Here is a 17538-nt window from a genome sequence, read left to right as displayed (position 1 = left end):
TCAAATCTAACTAAGCAATAGAGCCACTCCCTCAGATGTGATTATGGGAACCATTTGCAGCTGGATGCTACTCTGTTAGCCTAATATTTTTCTCCTCCTTCACTCATTTTCCCAGTACAAAGCTGTAAAAAATAATCTCACATTTGGGACATAATTCTTTATCATTTTAATCTTGGGTTTGCATAACTAACTGTAAGTGGGCTTACAGATCCAGATGACATAACATGCACATGTTCTCTGGAATACAAGAGAACAAAGTTGTTGCAGGATCAGCCAATATAAACACTGTGAAGTATCAGGGATACTTGTGTAGACTGGTGGATCTGTAAGTACAAAAAATACTGCATTTTCATTTGAACTGATACTGATGCACTAAGCACAGTGGAAAGGCCCTATGTGTTAGAAAAAAAGCTATGTCTTCTGTTCCAAAACTGGTGTTAATTCAGAGGTCTTTGCATCTACCTGAATTTTGCAAGATAATCAAAGTGCCCTGGTGGCAAAATTTTCACAAAATAAAAGGAATAGGAGTTCTTTGTTCTGAGTACTTAGGATTGTGATTTCTAAAATAATGTTTTTGCTTTATTCATACAACTGCAGACATTGAATATAGTTGTGAGTAACATACATAGTTATTTAAAAAAATGTGATCATAAAAAATTGTATCACAATACCTTTTTTTTTTTTTTCATCCTGTTGTGTGTAAGAAATTGTATGGAAATAAACATTTAGCAATTACTTAAAATCTGAATAAAAAGGAAGAGTTCCACAAATCAAAAAAGTCTCCAAACAGATCAACATTTTATATTATTTTCATGTAAAAGCAGTTACTTGGGCATGGTTTACTAAAACATCTGTTGGCAAACTGCCACAGCTGAAATCTATGGTGGAGCCAATGCTTTTATTAAAAGATATGTGTATTCTTGGATGACTGGAAGAATGATAGGAAAAAACACATTAGACTGATATTTACATTTTCCTGCCACATCTTCCCAAGATCTTTTTTTTTTTTTTTTTTACTTTGCTTTGGTTGGGTTTTATTTGTTTTTCTGTTTGTTTTAGAAAATCTTTTAGTCAAAGATACTATATTGCAAATATTCTTGCATATTGTGCTGATTTTCTTCACATGAACAAAAACCTCCAAGTTTTTACTTTTTCTTCATATGCAGAGTGAACAGAATATTACAGCATCTTATTTTTCACTGTTATTGGTCTGAGACAGGTTACAGGTCTAGACAGGCCTTTCATTTGACCTATTAGCATGATTCTTTCACTTCTCAGCGTTGCTATCCTATGCTTTTGCACTTCACTATTTGAACAGAAATGCTGCCACATCATAGAAGTAGGATCACAGCAAGTAAAATTCTAGACAAGCCCTTAGAAATATATGTTCTGCTTCAAAAGATCATTAGCAAGGAGAAAAGGAGAAAAAATACATTTCTCCAATCAAGCATCATATTTTGATGCTCCCGAATGGCTGAAAAATTGGTATGGATAACCCATAACATCATTGCCCAGCAAGCACTCAAGAAATGCCATTATCCTGTAACCACGTACAACATTAAGCCATTTCAGAATAACCTGATTTAAAATATCATTTTGCAAACCATTGAACTGCAGTAGAGAACATGAGAGTTTGTGTAGAAATGATGCTGGAAGGAAATGAGAGAAGTTGGTCCACCTCTATTGTTGCTTCTGGTAAGGTACAGGCAACAGAAGCAGCAGATGATCTGGAAAGAGTGCAAGAGTGCGCAGGGTATGCTGGGTGAAGTACAAGATGGAAACAAGAAGTGCATGTGAGGTATGTAAAAATGTAAAAGGTTGACTTTCTTCTGCCTTGGTCTTCTATTATGTTAGTACTTTGGCAGCAAATGTATCTAGAGCACAAATTCAGTCTAAAAACTTAGAACTATAAAAAGCACTGTGAAATATAATGAGGAAAGCAAACATGGCACAGATTATCCTATGTTTGTCATCCCTCAAGTGGCTTTCAATGTGGGGCCCGGACTCACCAGAAATGTAAAAGCTTTTGTAAAATTTTTCTAAGTCTTATTTCCTTTTTCTGTTAAGTACAAATGGTATATACACTAGCATCAATTCACAACAAACTGGAAGAGAATATATTCTGTTTTAAGTTGTACCATTACAGAAACCACTGTGGTTACCACCAGGTTCTTATGTCTTCCATTGGGAAGTTTATTACTGGTAGAAAATAGAACAAATTTACTTTGGATTTGGCCCAGTGTGATGGGAACTACAACTTTTCCATTACTGAACTTAGCACTTGAGAAGGGGAGAGAGAAAGATGCTCGTAGCACCTTTCACAGTCATTCATTTTAGACTGCTGTGAATAATAGGATATATTATGAGAGTATTTTGTTACTTAGAAGTTTTCTCTGTTTTCCAAGTCACGTCTATGGGCTGTTGGCAGTAAGGAATGTCAGTTACACTGCTTGTTAGAGTATGGAGATAGACAATCATCCTAAATATATAGTTTCTTCAGCTGTCTTTCATAGTTCAGAAGCTTAGTTTTTTCGTATACATGCCTTCCTGCAATGTTGTCTTGTTGTGGGACATAAACGCAATCGTGGTCTTCTGGTAGGCATACAGAATAAAAGGAAAACATGGGTACAGCAGTAAGTCTCAATACAAATCTGAAGACATGGTAGGATGCTGAAAGTTTGGACACTGAACGCATAGCATGCTCAAAATGTGCATATAGCTCTATTATGTGTGACTTGTTATATCTAATTTAAACTCAAGGAGTACATGTGCCTGAATTTCTGCTTTATTTTTCATAGAGGATATAAATACAGACTTCTGCAGTGTGCATTAGTGGCATGCTGGCTAACTGGTGAACATAGTTTGAATTATACCATAAAACAATACTTAATGTAACTTCAATCAGCAGTGAAAGTACACAATAGATGTCAAACTAATGATAGCAACAGGACTAGACAAAATATGAGGCTGAAATGTACTTACAGTCTATTCCATCCATAGAAATCACATACAAGATCTTTGTCTCTGGTTATTAATTCGTTTTAGAAGCTTGCTGGGCATCAGTTCTCTGGATGTGACTTTCATAGCACATAGAGCATGCAAATATAAGTCAGCTTTTTTTCATAACACACAGTACATCACCTCAAGGAAAATAAGCTGACTGATATAGCCTGAGATTATGTTTAATTTCTTTTATCATCTCACCAGCACAGAGAAAGAAGGAATTTAATTGGGGTTGCAAAGGACAAGACACGCTTTGTTATATTATGTATACAATTGAAACAGGAGGCACTCAGAAAATTCAGGAAGTTTTCTCATTTCATGTTTCTCCTATGCCACTGCTTTGAGCATTCTGTATAAAAAAACAATAATACCATTGCTGTTTTTAAAATATAAAGCTTAATGCACTGAACTATGTATCATCAATGTAACCAGTAAGAGAGGCAGGATGTGGAATGTGGCTGAGATGATTTTCCAGGGTAACTCTTTTCTTTTTATGATTTCCTGAATACCTCAGTTTTAAGCATTAATAATTCAATGAAGATATAAACATTTATGCTCTCCTTACACTTTTAAAACTTTATGTGGGTTTATAAAAGTGGCATATATGAGCTTCAAACTAATTTACCTAAGAAATATTTCTGTAATCTCTAAAACCTTGAGAGCTAGAATTCTGGATTCCAGTACTGGATTTGCCATGGATCTAGTTACTGATACTGGACTGGGGCATCATTTTACATAAGTTTTCTCATATTTTCAAAAACAGTTGTAAAATCTGATAAAGGACAGCATTTAGTATGTTTGAAGGACATTTGAGTTTATATACACGTTGAGATCCAAATAATCTGAAGGTATTTAAAACCACATTTACCACACACGTTTCATTAATGAAAATGAAGTCTTGCAGTTCTTTTTATTCAGGAAAATTGTTTAATAAATAATTGGATCAATTTAGGTAGGATGCCTCATCAGCTGTCAAGTGTAATTACAGAATTTTCACATGTAGACAGTGCACAAAGTCCTTCAAAACTTGGAGTCATTATTATTGTTGTATCAACAAAATGTCTATAATAACCTGGATATTTAATAGGAGCTTATGATATAAACCATCAGTAGAACCCCTCAATGAGAACTGATTACAGTCACTTCATCATGGAAGATGAGATCAGTAGCTGAGTAACAAATTTCAGGGCACTAAGATGATTTGATAAAAGAGGAGTTAATTCAAAAGAGGACATGTAATATAAGAAATGGTGAGAATAAAGTGGTCAGATGCTGGAGATGAATATAATTAAATACTGATATCACTAAAATGCCATCAGCCCATAGAAGTGACTTGGAAAACAGAGAAAGCTTCTAAGTAACAAAATACTCTGATAATATATCCTGTTATTCACAGCATTCTAAATTGAATGACTGTGAAAGGTGCTATGAGCATCTTTCTCTCTCTCCTTCTCTAGTGCTAAGGTATGGGGCTCCCTGGGTGATAACAGGTTGATAAGGGTATCAACCTTATCAAAACCCATGTGCTGGGTAACCAAAGGGGGTAGGAACACTCACTGAGTCAAAGTGCTTGGATGCCAGGATGTGATGATGCCATGGAACACAGAAGTGCAGCAGCACAGGGAACAGTGTCTATGAAAACAAGCAACAAGACCCATGTGGGACTTGGATCAGACCTCTACTGATGGAAAACAAAACCAAGGATCCCCAGTGTTCAAGGACACCTTTACCATCATCAGCTTCTTCCGTGGTCCAAATGAGTGGCTCATAAATTCTGAGTCTGGGTTATATGTGTAACATGTGCTGCATGATAACAGTAATGACCTGATCTGCTTAGATATTGAAGATAATAAGCTACACAGAACGTTATTATTATTTTTTTTTCTTATTTGTAAGAACAAATTTCTAATTACACAACCCTATGGCTGGGGAAACCCAAAGGAATCCATGGCTTCTGTAGCTCTTGGTGACAACTACGTTTTTCAGAAACATGGAAAAATACTAGATAGAGGAAAGCAGTAATTTTGTGAAAGGAGTTCCTTAATCCTTAAATTAGAAAGACTTTTCATACACTCCAGCATTTTGGTGGTAACAGTGATATGTGTAGATTAGTCTTGATGTGGATAGGTAGAAAGCTGTAGGGTCTGCTGGGAGTGAACACAGCACCACAAAGGATAGAACAGAAGTCATTTGGCAATAAAACTGGCAATAGCTGCAGATAGTTATACAGCAAAAGATGAAAGCTCTTAGAAATACTTCATGTCTGATCAGCTATAAATTTTGTTATTTGAGCTTCTATCCATATCCTCAATTCATGGCTCTCTCCTTTCTACTTGATAGGCAGAATGACATACCAGGGACTCTGGGACCCTTCAAATCAACTTCTATACATCTACTGATCAGAATAATTTATCTATGTCATACTTCAAGCCATTCAATCTAAGTGACACAGCTTGGCTTTAATTTTTTATTTGCTCTTCTGGAAGTGTTTTTGTTTTAAAATAATATACGGAATTCACATGCTTAGTAGAATATACACTAACATTCAAAAAGATAAAAAAGAAGGATATGACTCACTATCAGTAAAATAGTCATTCCCTCATATTCATTCTGTTGTTTATCGTGGCATTACTGCTTGCTTTGCAGGAATAATTTCAATAATATTGACTCAATTTGTATAAATCTGCATTTTTGCACATCCTTGAGCAGCTTGAGCATTTTTTTTTCTGAATACTGGAAGAACTGTCAGCTTTGTTTACTTTCCACTGAAAGCACCAAACTTCTACAGTGAAGTTCAGAAAAAAAATGAACAGAATCTTATTTAAAATGTTTCAGTGGGTATAAACAAATTGTACATATTTGAAGTTTCAAATATCAGATATTTGTCTCCCAGACAGAAGAATCTGAGAACATACTTCTGAGGATATCAGCGCACACAGCTTGTTGAAACAGTGTTGATCTGCTAGTTAGAACTACATATCATAAGATACAACACAAGATAAATTCTTAGTCCTTCTATTTCAAAATCACATTTTCCTTGGCCTAGAATGTTAAAGAGATGTGGACCAGAACCAAACAGACTTCTCCAGTTCTCAGTCACAAGAAATGCAACAGCAAAGAGCAATGGTAGATCTGGAGACTGGTAACAAACTCATCTCAGTGAGGAATCAAGGAGCATCCTTGATCCTTTCCCCAGGGCAGCATTATTTCAGTGTCTTGACACATACAAAAAAAAAAAAGTCTTTTAATTATGGAAGCTGCAGATGCTGCCTCTAGTAGAAAACTCAAAACAGGAGAAGTAGAGAAAACGCAAAGTCATTCCTGCCTGCAGGCTGTTCAAGGTACCTTTTGTTTCATTTAACAGAATGTCAAAATGTTTGAGGCTGGTTGGAACCTCTGGTCCAATTTTGGCTCAAGCAGGGCCACACAGAACATGTTTCCCAGGGCTGTGTCCAAGTGGCTTTTCAAGATCTCCAAGGAGGGAGACTCCACAACCTCTCCTAGCAACTTTTTGATTCATAAATATCTGATGTTGAACAACAGCATTGTCTCCTAATGAATGTGAATATTACCAATGTCTCTTAGCTTAAAATAATGTACACTGAAGAGCAGCACAGCACTCACCACAGCGTAAACTAAACAATGTCTAATGTCATCTGTTCATAAGCAATATGAAACGTATTCCCTATTAAGAAATGTGTTCTGAATTATGCAGTCAGAGAATGAAAACGTATTCAAGGAAGTTACCATTAAAAACTACAAAATATTTCAGTGTAGATAGTTTTAATAGAAAACAGATGCACGTGGTCATGAGCTGGACCAGGAAGATTTGTACTGAGATACTAAAACTAATCTCTGTGCCACGATGACAGAAGCACCTTGCACTGGCAAAAGCATTTGTAGCAAAATAATGCATGAAAATGAGGAGGAAGTAATAGATAAGAAGTTACCATACTATTTTTACTGATTAAAAATGCTTTTCCAGCTACATCCGAAGGATTACTTCTTAAAGTCTATTAAAAAAAAAGGTGAAGGTGAATACATTTTCAGTATATTTATTACAGTAAAATTTATCCTGCCTTGTGTATCAGCAACACTCTCATCAATTGCAAACTGAAAATCAGAGATGCTTTTCCAAATGACCCAGCACAATGATTTGTTTTTGCTGATATTTATTACAAACATTAAGCCCATCTTTAAGAGTGAAATCAATCATTACTGTTTTGCAGAATTTTTATGAGGAAAACACAGAGTGGATAAGTAGTAATACTAGTTTTTATTACTTTACATTTTTTAACTCTATTTTCTTTTTCTCCAGTTACTCTAGTCAACTTCCTCAGGCCCCTCTGTAAAGAAGGGCTGCAAGAGACGTGCCAAGTATAGAGGTAACAAGCGAAGCCTGAGGATGCTTCTCTATTCTATTCTACCCTTCTATTCTACCCTTTCCAGCTACAAACATTATTTCAAAACCTGTCGTGTTGTAACTGAAGAAAAAGCAGTAGAAAATTTCACATTTTTTCTAATAAATGTATAAAATACTGCCAATTAAAGCATAACCACCACTTGTTAAGTACCTAACAGAACTTCCAAGCATGTGATGATCAAAGTCAAACTATATCAAAATGTAATACGAAATTTAAAACAACGAGTAGATCTTACTTTATATGCTATGTATTGAATACATCTTCCTTTTGTTATATTCTGTAGGCTTACCTTCCTAGAACAGAATTTGACTTGGGGTATGAATTTCACTGGAATAAAAATGAGAGGGTATGAGCTATATTTTCAGGTAAACTCCATTTGTTCACTCAATAAGTACTGGGTAGGATCCATAGCTCTGGTATTAAGTCTCCTGCTGACTGTCCTCCCCTGACAGAATTTAAGCCAAAGTGCTGACTACCGGAAAAATCTATTAACTGGCAGGCTACCATTAAACTTTCCTGCTGATATCTTCAATCAGGAAACATTTACTGGAACAAGATCCAGAACTTGGGCATTTCATACCTCTGGTGAGAGTGTGAACTATCAAGAAAACAACACTTCAGTAGAATATAATGTTAATCTAAGCAAACTTGCTTGGAAACACACATTCATTTAGTTTGACTTCATTCATCCATGGCTCTGACAAGTTAATGTAAAGAAATGAGCACTGGGATAAGCAAAAGTATAAACAAGTTTGGGCTCAAGTCAGCAAAAAAGAAATCCTCTGGAAAGCATCAAAGTATTTTATTTACTTTGTTTCCACTTTTTCAAAGAGAAAAAGTTATGTGTTTTTGAAAAGTCTTTATTTGGGCTCCTTTACACGATCAGGTGTCTACCTGATCTAAAATTGATAATTTGAGATTATTTTTCAGTTCATTTAAAATTTGTAAGATTGCTTTTTCTGAGTAGGATGCTTCCTTTGAACTAATATTCTGTGACATGTCGCGCTTTACATATTTTTGCAACAAAGAAATAGTTCAAGTGAAGTCATGTTCATCTAATGAAGATGATTTCAGCAAATGAGGCAATGTGTATTGCAATACAATACAATTCAGTTCTGTAGTTGTTTTTTTTTGTTGTTGTTTTTTTGTGTGTGTGTGTGTGCGTGTGTGTGGGGGGGGAAATGTCATTTTTACTACAATACAGTCAGGTTATTTTCTTCAGCAGTTTTATATCCAGTACTGAAAGCCATCTGGGGAAGCCAAAGACAGAATCCTTCTCCATATCCATTCCATCTTTCCCTAGCCTTTCTCGACCACTACTTCACAGCCTCATCTGATATGCGATACTGCTCTACCACCATTTTATCTGCTCATCTGCTGATTGCTTTCCTGACACTTTGCCCTCCTGTAATACTTGCTCTGATTTTCATCCAATCTCTTACTGATATAGACTATGAGTTTTCATTTCCGTCACTCAGATGTGTGTATTGAATGCTTGCTGCACACCAGCTCCTGAAGTATCTACTCACTAGCAGTTTCAAGCACTGGCTATTACCGGGGCATAGGCTTAAAAACAAAGACGATTATCTGAGCAGTCTATTTTTCAGTCATGTAAGCTGTGGACCAAAGTAAGAATAACATGTTTTTGGTAGAGTCTGTTCATGTGGATCCTTTACTGACTTTACAGCCAAATCACAATAAATAAATAAACTGGAGAGTTGCATTTTTTAAATAATGTGAATTCTTAATGCAAGCAGACTGTTGTCAATTTTCATTTAAATCAGCAATTAATTGATTTTGAAGTGTTCATATCGTTTTTTCTTTCTGAAAGTGTTAATGTGAATAGATTCAGATAAATTAATTTCATAGTATGCAGAATTGTGAAAAGTGTTGCAAATTATCAAGTTGCAATATTTATATTTTGCTTACTTGAACAAACATACAGTCTAGGAAATAAAAACTCTGACAATGACTGATCCAATCAAGCAAAACTAGCAAATTCCTGAAAAATCATCGAATTTCACCTGCTGATGTCTTAAGACACATTATTATTAGGCTCTAGTACATCTAATTGCAGTAAACAACAAAATATATAAAAACTGCACAAAAAAATGTTTTTCTTTAGCAATTATTTTAAAAATCCTTACCTAAAACTGGGCCATGCAGAAAATCAGATGGTTTCTTCTCTGAAATCTGTTAATATAATAAAGAAATGAAAATGAATGAGCACAAAGGAAGCTGAGGTGCACCTTAGATCTTCCAAATGCTGAATAAATGTACGCAGAGACATTTTGAAAAGCTGATAAGGCAATCAAATGCAATGGGTTGATTGTTGTGGAGTACTTACTATCTCTAGCAATGGGACTGCTGTAAGTTTTTTGTTTATTTTTTGTTTCAATGGCAGTAAAGAGAGAACCTATTATTCACATCTCAAGTATTGCTCGGTAACTATATGTATTGAGTGCATGCTGTAAATCAATATAGTAAAGCAATGCAAACTGCAAACATTAATTGAATGAATGGCCTATTCTGCATCCACTAAGTGGGAAAAAAATATTTTAATTACTGTGAAATCTAATTGCAGTTTATAAGTTATGCCATCTTTCCTAATGATTCCTTTTCAAATGTGAGCAAAACCTGGGAAATATCAAATAGCTGTTCTTTACTTTTTGAAACATATTTGACCCATTGGTCAATTGGTTGCAAGGCAGACATGGGCATTATGCATGTAGCTGGGGTTGGGTTTTAGCAATCTCATTAACACACAGGAGCATCCTGATGCGTTGAGATCACTGTCACAGTGTGCAGCTGGGTGCATTTCCCCTGTTTATTGGCATATATGGAGCAATACTACCTGTTCAGCTGGATTTCTTGCTGCAGTGCTCAATAAGTACTTGAAAGGAAAGATAGATCTCATCTCTATGACACTGCTCAAATCCACCTTTGGAGCTGGACTGAACAAAATGGTGACCACTACAGATTTTCATTTCAGTGAAAGAAAGCATTCCCGTCTCCTTAAACACGAAATGGTGACATTATCAGTTCCCAAAAGCTGCCCATAGGTTTAGTTTTCTTACAGTTTCGGATAGAAATCAATACATTGCAGAAATTAATGCAACAGCTAATTCTTCCGGCATTCTGGAACATCTGAATGATGATCTGCTTCCATATTTCTTAATATATGGTTGCATTCTTTCCTTTTCAGGATCACAAAAAGTTTTTATTTCCAAATGAAGTACTCTTGGAAAAAAACCATGCTTGCTTTTATGTGAAAATCAGTTTATTACTAAACTGAACATAATCTGAAGCTCTGTTTCGCCGCAATGGGTCATCACAATCTTTTTATTTTTATTATTTTGGAATGCATTGTTTCAGAACAGTCAGTAAGGCAACAATATATGATCATTACAGTAAGTTAAGAAGATTCCCTTTTTAAAAAATATTTTTACTAAGCGTGAAATATGGTATAATTTCTGTATTCCATAATTTCTTCCAAAATTAATTTTCTACCAATCTACATTCAGTTCTGCTTCTTCAAGAAAATGAAATTCTAAAAAAACAAATAGAAAGGAATGTCTTAAATGGAAGTAGACAATAAGATTTATATTCCACTCAAGGGAAGAAACAGAATACAAAATTTCCCGTAAAGAGTACTGCAGAGAATGATTCCTGAAAATAATAAAAATAAAATAATAAAATAAAATAATAAAAGATCAATCCCGCTTCCTCAAAACCAAAGGAATATTACCTTATTTTGCATTAAATACATTTCACTTAATTAATGGAAAGATGAAGAAAAATAGTAGGACAACAGTATTTGCCCTTGAAATCTGTGTATTGGATTCTCACTTTAGTACTGTCAAGAAAAAAATCCCCATAATTTATGCTTCCAGTTTCTCAAAATTAGTCTAATTGAGATTAGAGCTTCCACTCATTTGTTCTATGAACATCTACAGAAATGGAGAACAGAGAAGAAAATGATTTCTGATTTTACCCATACTTCCACTGCAGATTGTCATGCTGACAGTATGACTACTATAGGTGACAAATGTCTAACAATAACCAAGTATGTGCCCCAGTAACATATAAATCATAGAATGGCCAGGGACCATTTCAGGACCTCAAAGATCATCCAGTTTCAACCCACCTGCTATGTGCAGGGTCGCCAATCACCAGACCAGGCTGCCCAGAGCCACATCCAGCCTGGCCTTGAATGCCTCCAGAGATGGGACATCCACAACCTCCTTGGGCAACCTGTTCCAGTGTGTCACCACCCTCTGAGTGAAAAACTTCCTCCTAATATCTAGCCTAAACCTTCCCTGTCTCAGATCAAAACCATTCCCCCTCGTTCTATCACTATCAGCCACTCCCCCTCCTGTTTATACACTCCCTTCAAGTACTGGAAGGTCACAATGAGGTCTCCCCAGAGTATCTTCTTTTCCAAGTTAAACAAGCCTAGCTCCCTCAACCTTTCCTCACAGGAGAGGTGCTCCAGCCCTCTGATCATCTTCGTGGCCCTCCTCTGGACCCGCTCCAAGTGCTCTGTGTCTTTCCCGTACTGGGAGCCCCAGACCTGGACGCAGTACTCCAGTTGGGGTCTCACAAGAGCAGAGTAGAGGGGGACAAATCACCTCCCTCTCCATACTGGCCACCCCTTTTCTAATGCAGCCCAGAACACAGTGGGGCTTCTGGGCTGCAAACGGACACTGCTGGATCATGTTCAGCTTCTCATCTACCAGGACTCCCAAGTGCTTCTCTGCAGGGCTGCTCTCAAGGAGTTTTTCTCCCAGTTTGTATAAATACCTGGGAATGCCCTTGGCCTTGCCCAACACCTTGCACTTTGCCTTATTGAACTTCATTAAGTTCACACATGTCCACTTCTCCAGCCTGTCCAGGTCCCTCTGGATGGCTTCCATTCCCTCCAACATATCGACTGCACCACTCAGCTTGGTGTTGTCTGCAAACTTTCTGAGGGTGCACTTGATGCCATTGTTTATGTCATTGACAAAGGTGTTGAAGAGCGCTAGTCCCAAGACCGACCCTTGGAGGAAGTCACTTGTTACCAGCCTTCACCCAGATACAGAACCCTTTGGCTGTGACTAGCCAACCAGTTCTTAATCCATCAACCCGTCCATCTTTCAAATCCAAACCTTTCCAATTTAGAGAAAAGAATGTGGTGAGGGGCCGTGTAAAATATAAAGATTATAAACTGCAAAGCTTGATGAGTCATTAGGAAGATTTAAATTGAATCGCTAGTGTAAGTCTCTCATGGCCATTCCTCATAGAGATTCTCAGAATTTCCCACAGAGACCAGCAAAGAAAAGAAAATCTGGCATTAATACAATTTCTAGGAAAAACCCGCACACACTGGAAAAGTTTGGAGTCTTATAATACGAGCCAAGGCATTGCAACAAACAAACACACGCTTCATAATGAATAAGAAATATGTAATTCTGCAGCTGATACTACATACTATCTATGGAATAGAAAAAGCCTTTCTAGAAAAAGGAAGAAAGAGAAGCTTTTCAGGTGAAGGTAGATCAGGCCATGGGCAAGCTGTTTTACCTTTAGATGTCCCTGTTTATTGCAGAGGAGTTGGACTAGATGACCTTCAAAGGTCCCTTCCAAATCTAAGGAGTCTGTAATTCTATGATTCTATGATTGGAAATGGGCTGTCTATAAAGTGGGAAAATGACGGATTAAACAGGAGAGTCATTCCAGACAGAATATTTGACTTCATTCTTCTGTGACATATGCTTCAAGTAGTTAAGCAAAGAGACAGATAGTGTAAAAACAATTAAGGAACTCATTTAACCAAATACAATTAGACACTTGAAATTAGACTAACAGTTTAAATATTAGAACATCTGAAAGGAAGTTATATCTGGAGATCTAGCATTAAGAAACTAAATTCAAAGTGCAGCATATCTGAACAAGTTACTGTATTTTTCCATTGTTAAAAAAACCATGTAACCACTAGCTATTATTGCACAGACATATTTGTACATGCAAATATGAGAATGAATAAGGGCTCTTCTCTAGTTCTTTCAAATAATAACATTTTACCTTCAAACAAATAAAATTCTAACTATTTGTTTTTTCAAGGATGTGGACATTGCTATATCAAAAATGGACTAATCCACTGGCATGGGATTTTTTTCCCCAGATTTCACATTAAAATTAATTAGATGTCTTTTCCATAAAAATTAACAGACTGATAGTGCAAAAAATAGGAAAGGTAGGACCCTGGTTTTGCCAACAAAAAAAGGAAAAGATGCATAAAATGTACTTATTTTTACATGATTCTTTAAAATGTGCATACTTAAATTAGGCAATTATATTAAAACTGATGTCATGCTTTGAACCTAGAGTGAAAATACTAAAGGTATTTTGTATGATTTACAGTTATGAACTTAGATTCAATCAAATATTCAGCAATACCCTTTCCCATCTTAGTAAAGATGACTGTGTGTACACCAGAAAAGGGAAGGTGATCAGATGAAAATTACTTGCGTAATTATATTTTCTGTGACATTCTGGACTTCTTTATTGATTTGGACTATTTATTTTTGTTAAGAAGATAACACAAGGGGAAAACTTCAATTTGAGAACTACGTCCAAACAAGGGATAAATTTCTTCCTATGCCCTACTTTATTTCTGAAATAGTCTATAACCGTCTGCACTTTATTGCCATTGTCTTGTACTTATCACTGCTTTCAACTGAAATTGTCATGAGAACATAAGTTTCACAGGAGTGTAATATATGCTAGTAATCAATTTATAATCTTACATATACTCCTGCCTGTGATGCAACTGCTTTATTTTATACTCACAGTGACATCATCTATTTCAAACTAGACTTCTCTCCAAACCACAGATATCAGTAAGCATTTAGCAATTCAAATGAAATGACTGTGCATGCCACCATTCCAAACTCCTTGACTCAAATACACAAATTTATTAAATAACTGGAAATCTCATGCTCAGGAAAGAAAATCAAAGTCCTGAAAGTAGCAGATTTTCTTCCTTAGTTAAAATGTTCTCTTTGCTTGTTTACAATAATGAGCACAATAATTTTTGAAGTGCTATATTGTATCCTTTAAGAACACAATGCTGCTGTATTTTTTCTCCAGTCAGGTATATGCTGCAGAGAGAGTGGCAATAATACACTACTATGAAGTGTTTTTTCAATTTATTATAAGTGTGAAAAAAAGGTATAAACGTTGTCCTTGAATAATACTTTCTCTGAAATCAGCAGAAACTTTAGCAAATATATTACATTGCACAAAAGTATATTTTCTGCTATTGCTCCCATGCAGAAAAATGTCTCTACCATGTCACCAGTGAAGAGATCTTCTTCCTCAGGACCTTGCACTATATCTTCCTCTTTTTACTTCCCTAGTAGTAGTTGAATTTGCAGTGGCCAAGCTGTGACTTCTGCCACAAATACTTCTCAAGGACATAAACCACCTGGTGGGAAAAATTTCCTTCATCCTTTCTCTGTCATATTCTGGCATTTCTACTGTTCGACATGCTTAGAATAATATCATAGAATAATAGAATCCTTAGAGTTGGAAGGGACCTTTAAATGTCATCTAGTCCAACTCTCCTGTAACAGGGACACCACAGCTAGATCAGGTTGCCCAAGACCTGATCCAGCTTCGCCTCGAAAGTCTCCAAGGATGTGGCATCAACCACATCTCTGGACAACCTGTTCCAGTGCCTCACCACCCTCACTAAAAAGATTTTTTGCTTATATCCTAAATCTACCCTCTTTGAGCTTGAAGCCATCTGCCCTTGTTCTATCACCACAGACTCTGCTAGGAAGTCTCTCCCTTTCTTTCTATAGTTCCCCTTTATATACTGAAAGGCCTCTATCAGGTCATCTCACAGCCTTCTCTTCTCCAGGCTGAACAGCCCCAGCTCTCACAGCCTGTCCTCACAGGAGAGGTGTTCCATCCCTTGGATCATTTTTGTGGTCCTTCTCTGGATGCACTCCTACATCTTCATGTCTCTCCTGTACTGAGGACTCCACATCTGGATGCAGTACTCCAGATGAGGCCTCACCAGCACAGATTAGAGGGGCAGGGTCACCCCCCCTCAGTCTACTGGCCACACATCTCTTGATGCAGCCTAGAATACAGTTGGCTTTCTGAGCTGCGAGGGCACATTGCTCACGTCCAGCTTCCCATCCACCAGTACCCCCAGGTCTTTTTCAGCAGAGCTGTGAACACTCTTTTTTTTTTTTTTTTTTTTTTTTTTTTTACAAATTAAGCACAGTAAGACATGTAAAAACTTATTTTAAAATATTTTGGTTAAAATGAGATGAAGTCGGATGAAAGCAAGCAATATCAATATCCACGCATCAACAAATTACAGGTTGTCTCTTGAAATAATCTCACTGGGCTCAAATTCATTACCCTTACTCACAATGAATAATTGCACAGATTTAATTTCTCAACAAGCTACATACAAAGTAGGGTATTAAATGCCACTAATGAATGTAGAATCAGGCCCACTGACAGAAACCAGAATGCAATCGCTGCTGTAATATAAGATTTGCTGAAACACGCCTTATACCACTATCCTTAATATGCAATCTCCATTCATAAACTTGCTTTTTATTTGTAGTCACTTCCTAAACCTTACTTGCATACCATCTACTCATCTTATTTACTTTGTGAATAATGTATGTTTCTTAAACCCACTTAAAACTGAATTCACTGTGAGATGAAGTGAAACAAACATAGCATTATATTTGTCTGTTATTATGAAAATGCAGTGATCATTTTACATGTAATCTCTTGAGTTCTTGATGACACAACAGATTCTTAGTTTTGATTCATTATGTCAACAATAACTAAAAATAAACAATTTCAATAGTTTGAAACATTTTATATCAGAAGAGTTTTTAACACAAATGTAAAAAATATGATTTTTTTTTTAGAAGTGATAATAAGCTCATGAGAATTGTGTCTAAAATAGCAGGCTTTATCAAGAAGAATATTGGAACATCACCCAATTATGCTGAGAAGGAATAAGGATAGGTAAAGCATAGCTGTAATTGGAACTGGCAAGACAAGAAGACAAGACCTCTATCTGCACATTAGTAGCCAAAGATAGGTAACAGAAAATATATTTCTACAGCTAGGGAAACTTATGATACAGAAATAGAAAAGGAACCTGGCAGCTTCTTTTTTTCTCCCTTTATTAGTAAGGCTGTCCTCAAGCCTACCAGATCTTTGAGCCATAAGGTAGAATCTGGTATAAGGAAGTATAGCATAAAGAAATAGGGACCTCTTGAACAAATTGGCCATGCACATACTCATGAGACTATGGGGTTGTGTCCAAGATGGTTGCAAGCATTCAACGACGCCACTATCTGCTCTATTACCCTTAGAAGTTCACAGTGAATGGGGAAGGTTCCTTAGGAATAGGAATAGACAAAAATACCTATCTTCAGTAGAGTCACGAAGAATGACCTATGGATCTATTTGATAGTCAGCATGACCCTAATCTCCTGGGAAAGAAATACATCAACTTCTTTTGGAAATCATATCCGAAGACAAGGAGGACAAGAAGGTGATTGGGAATAGTCAACATGAAATTACTAAGGGTAAAGAGTGCTTGACAAAACTGATTCCCTTTCATGATTAGATGACATGCATGAGTAGAGAGAAGTGAAAACTCTTTACTTTGACTTTAGCAAGGTCTTTGACACAGGTGATACTCGAAAGAAGCCTTTAGGTGCACATGGAAAGGCTGCAAACCTGGACAGAGGCTTGGTATTATATAGGGGAAGAAAAACAGTTTTAAAATTATGTGGTTTCAGTGGTAACAATTGATTTGTCTTGGAGCTGCAAAGATGATGCTTGTTCCTGACGTGGTGGAAGAGCTAGTTTCTTTTAACAGTGAAATAACAGTCAATGACTGAAACAAAAAAAAATATATATTTAAACCAATTGATTTGATTGTGAAATATTTCCCTAAAGCTTTCCAAGCCAAAATTGTCCCCTACTCCATCCCCAAAATAATTTTTTTAATCAAGGTCCTAAATCTGAGACACTCTCCACTTCTTCCCCCCATTCCTTTACTCCCCCAGGGCTAGTT

At 36.4% G+C, this 17538-nt stretch overlaps 1 long non-coding RNA gene across 1 annotated transcript in view; it reads right to left on the bottom strand.

Moving 5' to 3' along the window:
* Positions 1–9574: 9574 nt before the first annotated feature.
* The window catches only part of LOC122155007, a 294799-nt gene continuing 286835 nt past the window's right edge, over positions 9575–17538 (bottom strand). Inside the window, exon 3 of the long non-coding RNA XR_006167087.1 lies at positions 9575–9620. This is a non-coding gene — a long non-coding RNA (uncharacterized LOC122155007). The remainder of the gene's footprint in view (positions 9621–17538) is intronic.

This window comes from Centrocercus urophasianus, unplaced genomic scaffold (genome assembly GCF_019232065.1).
Source record: "Centrocercus urophasianus isolate 14NV4802_14NV808 unplaced genomic scaffold, USGS_Curo_1.0 seq_11, whole genome shotgun sequence".
Classification (NCBI taxonomy): Eukaryota; Metazoa; Chordata; class Aves; order Galliformes; family Phasianidae; genus Centrocercus; species Centrocercus urophasianus.
This window is presented reverse-complemented; position numbering and strand designations above follow the sequence as displayed.